Here is a 14,614-nt window from a genome sequence, read left to right on the forward strand (position 1 = left end):
TACCAAGGTGCTTGTTTATAAAGCTATTGTCCTCCCAACCCTGCTCTATGCCTGTGAGACGTGGACTGTCTACAGACGTCACATGCAACTCCTGGAACGATTCCATCAGTGCTGTCTCCGGAAAATCCTGCAAATCTCTTGGGAAGACAAGCGGACAAACGTCAGCGTGCTGGAAGAAGCAAAGACCACTAGCATTGAAGCGATGGTCCTCCGCCACCAACTCCGCTGGACCGGCCATGTTGTCCGGATGCCCGACCACCATCTCCCAAAACAGCTGCTCTACTCCGAACTCAAGAACGGAAAACGGAATGTTGGAGGGCAAGAAAAGAGATTTAAAGATGGCCTCAAAGCCAACCTTAAAAACTCTGGTATAGACACTGAGAACTGGGATGCCCTGGCCCTTGAGCGCTCCAGCTGGAGGTCAGCTGTGACCAGCAGTGCTGCAGAATTTGAGGAGGCACGAGTGGAGGGTGAAAAAGAGAAATGTGCCAAGAGGAAGGCGCATAAAGCCAACCCCGGCCGAGACCGCCTTCCACCTGGAAACCAATGCCCTCACTGTGGAAGAAGATGCAGAGCAAGAATAGGGCTCCACAGCCACATACAGACCCACAAGAATGTTGGAAGACAATCATCCTCGGAAAGCGAGGGATCGCCTAAGTAAGAAGTAAGTAAGTGCTCAATAGACCTAGGAGATGACAATCTGAACTCTATTTCTGACTCCTTTGTCACGGATGAAAACACTCTTAACTGAGCTTTAAGGCCTTTTCACACAGCCCTATATCTCAGAATATCAAGGCAGAAAATATCAAATTATCTGAATGTGGACTCAGATAACCCAGCTCAAAGCAGATATTGTGGGAATTCCTGCCATGATATTCTGGGATGTAAGGCTGTATGGAAGGCCTCTTAGATTGCTAGAGTTGCAGCCCCTTCGGTGGGATAGTGTACTTCTGCTTTCTCTGTCTTCAGAGGCTTCTGGGGTATGAAGAATTTCTGCATGCTCTGGGGAAGTTGCTAACTGGCATAGCAGACACTTGTGTTGATGCCCCAGTGAATCTTTGCAACTAGGAAATGAGTTGGACAGCTGATCAAATTTGCCCTCTTCAACCTGTCAGAGCCCATTTAGCTCAGGTTTTCCAGAAAGCTGGAGGTAATTAAAGAAGTAACAAGACAATTTGAACAGAAGTGGTAGAGAATGTGTTGTGAATTTAACTAATTCAAGTAAGTTTATTGTCAATCCCACATTCTGTAATGATGAAGAAAAAAATGCTTTTGCCTCCATTGTATCAACAAGGGGCTGCCCAGCAGAGGTCTTTTATTACAACTTACTTAAAGCATTTGAAGGGACGCTTAGGGATTGTTGAAAAAATTATATTGATTTTATAGGGACTCTGATCCTGACACACAATGACAATGTTGTATTTGCAATGCATTTCTTTTAGATTTAATCAATTTTTAAAAAAATGTGTTTCATTCTGATGTTTTAAAGTAAAATCTGTCTTCTTAGGAATGTGGTCAGTGTATTGTCGAAGGCTTTCATGGCCGGAATCACTGGGTTTTGTAGGGTTTTTCGGACTATATGGCCATGTTCTAAAGGCAATTTCTCCTGACGTTTCGCCTGCATCTATGGCAAGCATCCTCAGAGGTAGTGAGGTCTGTTGGAACGAGGAAAAATGGTTTATATATCTGTGGAATGACCAGGGTGGGACAAAGGACTCTTGTCTGTTGGAGCTAGGTGTGAATGTTTTAACTGATCACCTTGATTAGCATTTGATTGCCTGACAGTGCTCCTGCTCCTGCCAAGAAGCCTATGAAAAATAGCTTGCGGAGTCAACATTCCATTCTTCTGAAATAATATTTAATATAATATAATATAATATAGATTGCCTGGAGCAATCTTTTATTGAGAGGTGATTAGATGTCCTTGTTTCTTTCCTCTCTGTTGTTCTGCTGTTCTAATTTTAGAGTTTTTTAATACTGGTAGCCAGATTTTGTTCATTTTCATGGTTTCCTCCTTTCTGTTGAAATCGTCCACATGCTTGTGGATTTCAATGGCTTCTCTGTGTAGTCTGACATGGTGGTTGTTGGAGTGGTCCAGCATTTCTGTGTTCTCAAATAATATGCTGTGTCCAGGTTGGTTCATCAGGTGCTCTGCTATGGCTGACTTCTCTGGTTGAAGTAGTCTGCAGTGCCTTTCATGTTCCTTGATTCGTGCCAGGCAATCAAATGCTAATCAAGGTGATCAGTTGAAACATTCACACCTAGCTCTATCAGACAAGAGTCCTTTGTCCCACCCTGGTCATTCCACAGATATATAAACCCTTTTTCCTAGTTCTGAGAATGCTTGCCATAGATGCAGGTGAAACATCAGGAGAAAATGCCTTTAGAATGCCTTTAGAACATATAGCCCGAAAAAACCTACAAAACCCAATGTGGTCAGTCTTCTAGACAGCATCCCTTTGTTATATCCACATTATCTGCTTTGAACTGGATTATATGAGTCTACACTGCCATATAATCCAGTTCAATGCAGATAATCTGGATTTTATATGGCAGTGTAGAAGGGGCCTTAGTGGTAGGCAGAACTCGTTGGTGAGATGTGATCATTCCCAAAGTGGTTCTTTGGAATTTTATTTTTATGATTTCAAAGAAGGTTTGTGCATGTAGATACCTGCATATCAGTATTGTCAAGCCTTCATCCACTTAACAAAAATGCATGAATTAACGTGCAGAGCAAAAATAATGCTAAAGAGCTGGAAATTGAGACACCCCTTAACAGCAATGTGATTTCAGCCAGCTATGACGATCTTACCATGAGATTTGTGATGTGTATGGCAACAGGGTCAATACAGAGTGGGAAAATATGATGCTGAGCAGGTTTTTGGTAAGTCATTTTAGATGAGCCATTAGAGGTTTGGCACGACAGATTTACTAAAGAAAGATAAAAATCACTCTTGGATGAGACTGACTGAATCCAGGACAGATTACAGAAAACATATACGGCAAACATTTTATGCCATTATACAATTAACAAGGACAGACAATACATAAACAAAAATAGGTGCCATCTTTTTCTATTTCTGGCATCTGGAGGCTATGCTTGACTCCCACCATGGGGTGTGTATGTGTGTGTGTGCTGTTGCTCCATCTTACATGCCAAGAAGCTTTTGTCATCTGTAGATGTCCTCCCGGTTGAATCGCTGGCATGTTCTTATAGGCGCCTTTATTACCTCCCCACAGTTTAATAGTGGTAATTATTTATTTACTCGCATTTCTGTTTTCAGTCTGCTAGGGCTTCTGATGGTGGGCTTGAACCACAAACCTTTGATCAGCAGGATTTTCTGCAGCTTTGCACTTTAACCTGCTGTGCTAAGCCCAGCTCCACAGGTGCTACAAGTCTTAGAATTCAATAGGATTCAGCTGTGGCTCGTAAAGTGTTATAAAACCTTATAGTTGTGTAGATCCTGATTTTGGCTCAAAAATTGCCTGATGGATTGATAAAGAGAAGTGGGCAGATAGTAGGAATATGGCCTGGGCAACTTTTTAGGATCTTTGGTCCCATCAAACACATGATTGTTTGGATAGAATCTCGGAGTTGGAAACTGAACAGTTACGTAAACCTACCTTCTGCCTCATCTCATTAGTACAAGTGTAATTTTGTTCTGCAGGATCCATCTTATTCCCAATGCCTTTTAAACCTTGATACCAAACTTCAGAGTGAGTTCATCTAAGCTTTTGATGTCATAATATGCTGATGACATCTAGGCCTCTCTGTTTTCTATATGATTTGGATGAGCAATTGGAAGTGCTATATAAGCTGATGGGATCAATAATAGACTAGATAAGGGACAATAACTGAAGTTCATTTTGGCCAAGTTGGCAGGAATGTTAGCACAGCTGAAGCTTCTGTAGCCCAGTAAAGTGATATTTCCTTATTTATTAAAACATTTCTGTCCTGATTGCATAATATTGCATAATATTGTATAATCAATTTAGAATGATTTAAAGTTTTAAAACTGTGAAACATAATTGGAAAATATAAAGAAATATTAAATACTTTAACCATGAAAACATTTTAAAACCACATATCCATTCCCTTCTGAATGGAATTGCATTCTCATTTAGTGATCGGCTTCACAAATCTCATTTTGTCGAACTCAAGGGAGGTGTACCAAACATGGAAGCTTTTCTAAGCAAAATTAAAATTTTCTAAATGCATTTTAATGGGTTGCTTAAACTATCCAATGCCCCTTACAGGCCACATTTTCTTATTTTACAAGCAGGTTGTGGAGTCCTTCCTCACTGACAAAATAGCCATCATTTTCATCATTGTAGTGTTATCAATCAACCTCAAATATTTCAAAGAACTAGTTGATGGAGATGGAAATGGAAATCATGATAAATCAAGGGCCTCTTCTACACTGCCATATCATCCAGATTATCAAAGCAGATAATCCACATTACTGTCTTTGAACTGAATTATATGAGTCTACACTACCATATAATTCAGTTCAAAGCAGATAATCAGGATTTTATATAACAGTGTAGATGGTGCCATGGAAGGGGTCAAAATGGTAACAGAGAACAACAAATGTTTGTGAGTCTATTCAGAAACAAGTCTCATTGAGTTAATAGATCAGTGGAGCCACTGTGGTGTAATAAGTTCAACCCTTGTGCTGTCTGAACTGCTGACTTGAAGACCTGAAGGTTGGCAGTTCAAATCCACAATCTGGGATAAGATCCTGAGATATAGGGAAGTGTAAAATGGGCCGTAGTGTCACTGTTCTGTTATAAACCAGAATATAACACAGACATCTCTTGTCAGCCATAACTCTGCAATGGTTAAAGCAATTCAGTGGATGCATACTATGAAGAAACAATAAACAGAACTCTTATCTCTATCATTCTTCCCATACGAGGCAAACCCTTAGAAAAAGCTGTGTTTACAATTGAAAAGTCAAGTCTTGATGATTTAGCTGGATTCAGCACAGTAATTCACAGCGTCCGTGGTGGCGCAACGGGTTAAACTGTTGAGCTGCTGAGCTTGCTAACCAAAAGGTTGGCAATTCAAATCTGCAAGACAGGTTGAGCTCCCGCTGTCAGCACCAGCTCCTGCCAACCTAGCAGCTTGAAAGCATGCAAATGTAGATCGATAGGTCACTGGGAAGGTAAAAGGACGCCCAACAAAAGCATGCCAGCTATGTGACAAGGAAGTGTCTATGGATAACACAGGCTCCTCAGCTTGGAAATAGAGATGAGCACCTCCCCAAGAGCCAGAACACCTCTTCTAGAGACAGAGATGAAAGGGAAAGCTTTTGCCTTCATCTGTCTATTTGTGTTTCATTGTGTGTTTCAAAGGCATTGAATGTTTGGGTCTGTCAGTATGTATACTGGAATTCGCCACGAGTCCCCTCAGGGAGATAGGGAGGAATACAAATGAAGTGTTATTATTATTAGTAGTAGCAGTAGTAGTATTACTTCACTTTTGCATTCTAGACATGATTTCTAGACTGAGGAACAGGGGATTGCATCCCAATGTGTACACATCAAGAATTCACCGAGGAACAAATTATTGGAGTTCAAAACACAATTCTGAATTTTGGCAGTGAAGTCTCATTTAAAAATAATTATTCTCCTCACCTCCAGTGCAGTTTAAAGCCATCTACTGTGAACCACTGACCTGACTCATCCATGTCTGGCATGTTATTCTGATTTCCTCAGCGATGCCACTTTCAGCAATTCAGTTTCATTAAAACTTTGATTGAAATGGCTTACAAACACATTTATGCAGCTCATTAACAGATTCCCAAAATCTCAAATCTATTTAGCTTACAGTGCAGGGTCCTAAAAGTCATTATATGTTGCACGGAGTGATGGATGCTTTCTCCAAACAAAGTTCTCCAAATTCATTGTGATTTGTTTCTAGGGTAATGATGCATAAGAATGAAACTGCAGGCTTATACAATGTGAAACATTCTAAAAATAATAGAAAAATCATTAATGGCAATGGCAGGAAAGATGATCATCACAACTCATTGTGGGATATCTCCCTATCCATCATTCAGGTGCCCAGACCAGAACATGATTGCTGTATACATGACTTGTGGGCTGCATCTACACTGTAGAATTAATGCAGTTTGGCACCTATTTAACTTCCATGGCTCAATGTTATGGAATCATGGGAGCTGGAAGTTTTACAAGATCTTTCACTGTCTTTGTATTTGATCTGAATTAAATAAGTTATAGGTTTTTTACTTGCCATGGGAATACAAAATTCCACAAAGGAAACTTGACTTGACTGTTTTCTGCCTTCTCTCAGCAACAGCAACATGTCTGACATAAGCAGTGCCTGCATGATTTCACCAATTGTTACTGTGGCCTGAATATATCTTATTTGATGTGTTTTACCTTGTGAATTTGAACTTGTTGGCTCTTTGGATTATGCTAAAGAGCAGTAGAAGCAGTTGTTGTTTTCTGTCTTCTATCTTGTGAGCAAGTTCAACAGCAACTTGCACATTTTGAACAGAAACAAGAATTTTTAAAGCAAACCCCTGTAAAACTTTCAATAGTTTCCCCAAATCAAGGGTGAAAATGATTTTTCCACGGATAGAACAGCAAGACCAGAAAGGGTCAATCTCACCATCTTTTTATTCCATTCTTCACAACTGAGAAAATCCAAAAACCAGAGTAGACTCCTGGGTAGAGTAATGGTATGGATTCAGGACCCTTCTATCTTCTATATAAGTAAAAATGTAATTTTTGTTTGTGGGATTAACATAATTCAAAAACCACTGGTCAAATTGACACCAAATTTGGACACAATACATCTATCAGGCCAACAAGTGACCATCATTTGTAAAAACACTGGAAAACACAGCGGAAGGGACTTTATTTATTTATTTATTTATTTATTTAAAACTTTTATATCCCGATCTTCTCTACCTCTGTAGAGGGACTCAGACTGGCTAACAGCAGAAATTCGATGTACAAATACAAATAAAAACATTATAAAATCATAATAAATCAATATATAAACAGATTAAATACATATAAGCCAAATTGCCAAGAAAGAATCAAGTTCAACTCAATCCGCAAATGTGGTCAGTAGTTATTAGGTTATTGCTGGACTCAACCAATTATTCTGGGAATGCTATGTCCCAGAGGCAGGATTTCACTAGCTTTCTGTAGGTCAGGAGGAAAGGGACTTAAAAAGCATATATATATGCTCAAACTGTTGGAGGGGCGGATTATTATTTGATAAAAAATGAATGAATTCCTATGCACACTGCACATATCTTATTTGTTGTGCAAAAAACACTTTAAAACAATACAATAATTAAAATGAAAAACCTTTAACAAATATAAACTTATTAGTATTTCAATGGGAAGTGTGGGCCTGCTTTTGGCTAATGATATAGGATTGTTGTTGTTGTTGTGTGCTTTTAAGTCATTTCAGACTTAGGTTGACCCTGAGCGAGGGCTGGGTAAATGACTTTGGAGGGCTGTATCCGACCCCCGGGCCATAATTTGAGGACCCCTGATCTATACTATAGAATAAACATAGAATCATAGAATCATAGAATCAAAGAGTTGGAAGAGACCTCATGGGCCATCCAGTCCAACCCCCTGTCAAGAAGCAGGAATGTTGCATTCAAATAACCCCTGACAGATGGCCATCCAGCCTCTGTTTAAAAGCGTTTAAAAGGGCAGAGAGTTCCACTGCTGAACGGCTCTCACAGTCAGGAAGTTCTTCCTCATGTTCAGATGGAATCTCCTTTCTTCCTCGTGTTCAGATGGAATCTCCATATCTCACTACAATGGAGAAAATCTGTCAGGTGATTTGTGAGTCTGTTCAGTCTTCTGCCCAGCTGGTTAGCAACAATATTGAGGCTTCTAACGTCCCTTAGTTTATATACTTCTGATTTTCAAATGGATCAAGTTGAATCACTGCTTCCCTAGCAGAGAACGCCTTCAAAGAGACATCCATTGACAGATCTTCAAAGAGAACACTATCCTCTTACCCCAGTTTTTGTTATAACTAATAGATCTGCCATTTGTTGCTCTTGACTTTCAAGATGTTAAGAGCAGATCTTTCAGAAAATCAAAGAATGCTAAGGCTGCAAAAATACTAAATGCTGTCTGATTACACTTTTCAACCATAAAAAACGCTTATCTTGCCTGAGCCTGAGAGACAATCTAAGGGAAGAGCAGGTGGGGTTCAGTAAGATGGGTGATTAGACTGGGAAAATCTGGGAAAAGGTTTTAGTTGAGTGTGTGTTTAACTCTTCCCAAAATCTTTGAATCCAAGCCTGTGGCTTTAATGATGTAATATCATGATTAAATACTGTGCAAGGGGAAGAGGGATATGGATTCACAGATGTTCAGTGGAATCACTAGGGTTGGTGTCATAACCCAGTATGGTAACACATGGTGCCGTCCCTATGAACCTCATCCCATAATAAACCACAATATTGCAGCTAAAATACTGTATATACTTGAGTATAAGCCTAGTTTATCACCCCCTTTTTTTAGGCTGAAAAAGTCCCCCTCAGCTTATATTTGAGTTAAGCTTATTTATTATTTTACCCTGTTAGAAATACATAATAAATGTATTATTGTTGTTGTTATTTTTACATTGATCATTTTACTTTATTATTGTTGTTATTATTACATTTATTATATTACTTTATTATTATTACTATTATTTCCATTATTTTACTCTATTATTATTATTATTATTATTATTATTATTATTATTATTATTACATGCAAGCACATTTACATTGAAGAAGGTTAGAATAATGGTTTAATCAGAGTTCAACAGTCTTATCTTATATTACAGTTTTATGTAAATATTCAAATCATTTAACCTACTGATGCCTCAGTTAATGTAATTGTATTGCTATCTATTTTTATTTTGAAATTTACCAGTAGCTGCTGCATTTCCCACCCTCGGCTTATACTCAAGTCAATAAGTTTTCCCAGTTTTTGTGGCAAAATTTGGTGCCTCAGCTTATATTCAGGCCGGCTTATACTCAAGTATATACAATACTTGGAAATTTGGCAAAATCCTTTTTTTTTTTAATCAACCCAGTAGCAATGGAAACAACAGGTCAAAGTATAATTGTAATTAGGTAGTAATTGGAGATTGGACTAGAGTGCATACACTTTTGAAGGTTCAAAAATAAAATAAAATAAGTTTTAGCCTTGTAATGTGTATTGATATAGCACATGTAAGCCAGACTTATGGAACACATTTTGAGGCTATATCTAACTACAAAGATATTTTAATATAAAATAAATAAATACATTTCTGCTGGATCCTAACCCATACATGTTATAGGCATTTTGGATTAATCCCCACTGATGGTGCCTCCCAGTGCAATTTGAATCCTGCATGCCACCTACTTGAGGTCACTGCATTTGTTTGATATAGCCAGACAAGTCTCCAGTTATAGGTTGGCTGTCGCTGAAAGATATTTTAATTTCCAAAAAGGAGCTGCTCACTTCTGCATAGAGAAACTTTCTGTCAGCACCATGCTGTTTTATTCACAAGGGTGCCTTATGTAAAAGAAAACCGTGTGTGTGTGTGTGTGTGTGTGTGTGTGTGTGCTAATAATGACTTCATGCTGACATAATTAGGATCCCGAGCACCCAAACTGCATTTGCGTAGTTAAGGGACTCTGAGACCTACAAGTAGAAAGTGATGGGTTTTTTTTTTGTCTCAAGATCTGAAATGTTATCATTAGAGGCATTTTTAACACTGTTCTTTCACTGAAGCATCAACTTTAATGGCAACTACTAAGGTAAAAACAAGTGTAGGGAACTGGTGAAGAAAAAGAAAGAGAAAAAGACAGGGGTACTACTTGGATATGAAAACACTTGTTCCTTTGATTAGCTCTTTCCTTCAGGAAAGAAGTGGAAGTGAGTCCTCCCATCCCTTCCAAAAAATTGTGATGGGGAGGAGAAACCTCATGGTGGTGCAGCGGATTTAACCACTAAGCTGAAGGTTGGCAGTTCGAATCCGCGGGACAGGGTGAGCTCCCACTGTTTGCCCCACCTTCTGCCAACCTAGCAGTTTGGAAAAATGCAAATGTGAGTAGACTTACTTACTTACTTAGGCAATCCCTCGTTGTCCGAGTAAGATTGTCTTCCAAGATCAGTATACTGGCAGTGGGTCCATAGGTGACTGTGGAGCCATATTCTTGATCTGTATGTTCTCCCTCAGTGAGGGCATTGGTTTCCAGGTGGAAGGCGGTCCCGGTCGGGATTGGCTTGACATGCCTTCCTCTTGGCACATTTCTTGATGAAGTTGTTTGCAATTTATAATGTAGATTTCAAAGTATGTATGTATGTTTAGAATTCAGTGCTGTGCCGAGTGTATTCCTGTGTGGAAAGACTTAACTGAACCATGGAGGGAATGGCATTCCTAGAGAGGTCATAAATCAAGTGTATAGAGCAAATGGACGCAGCATCATGGTCATACATCATACGTCACTCTGGAATACTAGAGGTGTAGACTAGTACTGATAACTTTCGTGTGTTGGCGATGTTACCGGTCGGATGTGCTGAGCGTTAAGTAGCTTCTAATGTATATAGCTGTAAAATAAAGTAGTTTGTAGCCCAAATTGGCTGTGATTGATTGTGTTTCCTGCCTTGCTGTGCAGCCGATGTCACTGACGTTCTTTCTTTTGCCCTCTTCAAATTCTACAGCACTTCTGGTCACAGCTGACCTCCAGCTGGAGCGCTCAAGGGCCAGGGATTTCCAGTTCCAAATGTTAGTAGATCTATAGGTACTGCTTCGGCAGGAAGGTAATAGTGCTCAATGCAGTCATGCCTGCCAAATGGAGGTATCTACGGACAACGCTGACTCTCTGGCTTAGAAATGGATATGAACACCACCACCCAGATTTGACTAGACCTAATGTCAAGGGAAACCCTTCACCTTTACCTTTACCTGAAGGAAGATATTTGTTATATTTCTGTCCTGAAGACCACACTATTTCTTTTGAAGCACAGTCAGCCAGACCTGTCATTGTCCCAAAAGCAAGAGAGATTCAATATAAATGCTCTACAGCTCCGTACAGCTAAACCAATTGAGCAGCTCAGACCTGATCAGATCTAAGATCGGTGTGTTGCCCACAGCATCAGTTGATCTTCCAAGACTAGACCTGATTTTGAGATGGGAGGAAGGATGGAGATGAGAGCATACCCTATTCAATGACTAGGAGTTGGGTATGCTGTTACCTTCACCATTTTTCTAGCTTCTAAAACTAAGACTTTTAATATAGACAGCATAACTGTCAGCATTTTTGCCTCCTGAAATTATTTTAGATTTTAATCAAACAAAACTAGGCTCAAACCCCATGTAAAAGATAAACAGAAACAAGAGCCCAAGGACAAGTTGCAAATTAACAGCTTGATGAATAGGGCTTTAAAAAATGATTGAGAAAATAAAACTAATGCAAGAGTGCCCTCTTTCTGTAACAGTGCAAATCAACACAAGCGAAATCAAAGTTTGGCAGATTCTTTTTTTTAAGATCATGTAATAATCTTTTATGTCAGCCTAATTCAGAATTTTAAGCAACACTTTGCTTTCATTAGGATCTTGGTCTTCAACTCAGAGAGCAAGAAGCCAAAGGGAGAAGCGGGGAAAGGCAGAAACCACCAAAGTCAATAAAAACCTATAGGAAGAAAGTTCAAGTTGAAAGTCTATACAAAAAAATAGGATATTGCTGTTTTCTATCTAATGTAACAATGTTTGGAAGATATATTTGTAATGTGGCTACCTCTGAGGATGCTCTCCATAGATGCAGGTGAAATGTCAGGAGAGAATGCCTCTAGAACATGGCCATATAGCCCAAAAAAACCTACAACAACCCAGTGATTCTGGCCATGAACGCCTCCAGTAATACAATGTACATCTTTACTTTCTATGAACCTATATCTCACCATTCCTTTTTCACTTCTCTACAAGTTAGTGTTTGAAGGTTGTTGGTGACATAAATGTGAAGGTTATGGGTGAAATAAATTTGTAAAACAGAAAAGCATGCTCATCCTCAGCAGTTTTAACTGTGGTTCCAGATAGTAATTTGGATGTGTTGGATGGGGGTCACACTCACCCTGAAGACTCAGGTTCGCAGCTTGGGAGTGATCCTGGACTCATTGCTGAGCCTGGAACCCCAGGTTTCAGCCAGTCCAAACCCTTGTTACATCCTGAATAGATTACTGCAACGCACTCTACGTGGGGTTGCCTTTGAAGACTGTTCAGAAACTCCAACTAGTCCAGTGGGCAGCAGCCAGATTACTAACTGGAGCGACATAAAGGGAGCATACCACTCCACTGTTGTGTCAGCTCCACTGGCTGCTGGTCCATTTCCGAGCACAATTCAAAGTGCTGGTCTTGACCTATAAAGCCCTATATGGTTCTGGCCCAGCTTACTTGTCCGAACGTATCTCACTCTATGTCCTGCCTTGGATTTAAGATTACCCAAGGAGGTCGTGCTCTCAGTCGTCTTCTTTACAAACGCGTTTGGTGGGGATGACAGACAGGACCTTCTCGGTGGTGGCCCCCTGCCTTTGGAACACCCTCCCCAGTGAAATTAGGTCAGCTCCATCCCTCCTTTCCTTCAGGAAGAAGCTTAAATCATGGTTCTGGGGAGCAGGCTTGATAGTGATTGCAATGTTTATGTGAACTGACAATGGATAGGCTCTAACAAAGTCTTTGGACAGTGAATTGAATTGAAGAGGGCTACATGGCTGATAATAATGTTTTAAAATTGATTTTTAACTTGATGGTTTTTATATAATGTGTAATGTTGTAATATATTGTGTATGTATTTTGTATTTATTGGCATCGAATAGTTGTCGATGTAAGCCACCTTGAGTCCCCCTCCAGGGGTTGAGAAGGACGGGGTAAAAATGTTGGAAATAAATAAATATATAAATAAATAAATTCTGCAGCTGCACCAGAGATCTTTGATCTAGATGTGAAAGTTCTGCTAGGAAACACAGCCTCCTCCACTTTGCGCATTCAATGATGTAGCTCTATCACAAACATATTGTAATAGAAAAACTAGGAGTCGGAGCACAACACTCTTCCTATTTATATCAAGAGGAATTGTAGAGGAAAAGAAGAAAAGAAACGAGTAAAATAGTAAGGAAATGTTTATGCAGCAAGAATATCCATATGATAAATAACCTGCAAAACTGTAGTTACTTGGACTTTTTAAAGGACACGAACAGTGAAAGTGAGCAGTTATAACTATGTCGTCAAAAGTTAGTCCTCCATTTTGCTATAGTCTAAATAACATGCTATTTGGGACATGGAAACATGCCTTAGTTCCATACTTTTCAGAAGTGTGATACATTAAGAAGTGTGATACATTCCTTATTAGGGAATACAGACCTTTTTATCCTCTGCACCTAGACTGTGGAACGATCTGCCAGAAGAGATCCAATAGCTAAATGAGCTGTCAAAATTTAAGACACAACTCTTGGAAGGCCTACCCAATTTTAAAATGTAAATTTTAAATCTACATTCTATTAGTGTTGTATTTAAATATTTGTACTATGTATTTTAATATATATTTTACAGTAATGCTTTATCTGGGTATTTTAACTGTGTTGTGTGCCACCTCGAGTCAAGAGGTGGAATAACAACAACAACAATCCTAAAGCTGGAAGACACCACAAGTCATACATTCTAATTCCCTGCCGTGCAGGAACAATCAAAGCATTCCTAACAGATAACCCACCTAGCTTATGCTTAAAACCCTCCAGAAAAGGAGACTCCACCAATCTCTCAAGCAGCACATTCCACAATAGCATTTCTTGAAAGGGATGTACTACTAGCACATTATAGTCTACAATAAAGAAAAAAAAGAAAACGATGAGTCTGTCATAATAAAGCACTGTGTGCCTTCAGTAGTTGGTTATTGTGGCATAATTTTTGTGCCTCTTGAACCATGACAACCATGACCCCAGCTTTATACCAGATCAATGTTTTACTCTCTGTAAGACTGAATTGTGAGCCAATAGCAAACACTAATCCCCATGGTAAAGACCAGCAAGGTACTTTTCATCACACAGGCCCCTTCCACACAGCTGAATAAAATCCCACATTATCTGCTTTGAACTGGGTTATATGGCAGTGTGGACTCAGATAACCCAGTTCAAAGCAGATATTGTGGCTTATCTGCCTTGATATTCTGGGTTATATGTCTGCGTGGAAGGGCCCAGAGATTGTTATAAAAAGTCCTGATGAGAGTTTTCTAAAGGCAGTGCGCTATTGTTGCAAATCTGTGAGATCTCAAGGGGCGAGAGTTCCTTTGATACTTCTTGACATTTCCGCATAAATGACATGCATAAAAACAATGAAAAAACACTTTTTCACAATTAAGATTCAAGGCAATCTAATTTTGAACAGGACTTGATTTTAAAATGAAGACAATAATTGACTAAAACATAAAATAAAATATTAAGTTTAAAAATAAAAAGCTCATAATCTGTCTTTTCCTTATTTATCCTCATTAGAAAAGCCCTGATGCCTACCAGAACATAATAGTATAGTTTTCATTAGCTTTGTGTGTTCAGTTGTTCAAAGAAAACTGTC

General features: G+C 39.2%; 1 long non-coding RNA gene across 1 annotated transcript in view; it reads right to left on the reverse strand.

Moving 5' to 3' along the window:
• Positions 1–14,614, reverse strand: part of LOC137096960 (uncharacterized) — a 212,428-nt gene that overhangs the window by 167,959 nt on the left and 29,855 nt on the right. The window lies entirely within an intron of this gene.

Source organism: Anolis sagrei, chromosome 4, assembly GCF_037176765.1.
Source record: "Anolis sagrei isolate rAnoSag1 chromosome 4, rAnoSag1.mat, whole genome shotgun sequence".
NCBI lineage: Eukaryota > Metazoa > Chordata > Lepidosauria > Squamata > Dactyloidae > Anolis > Anolis sagrei.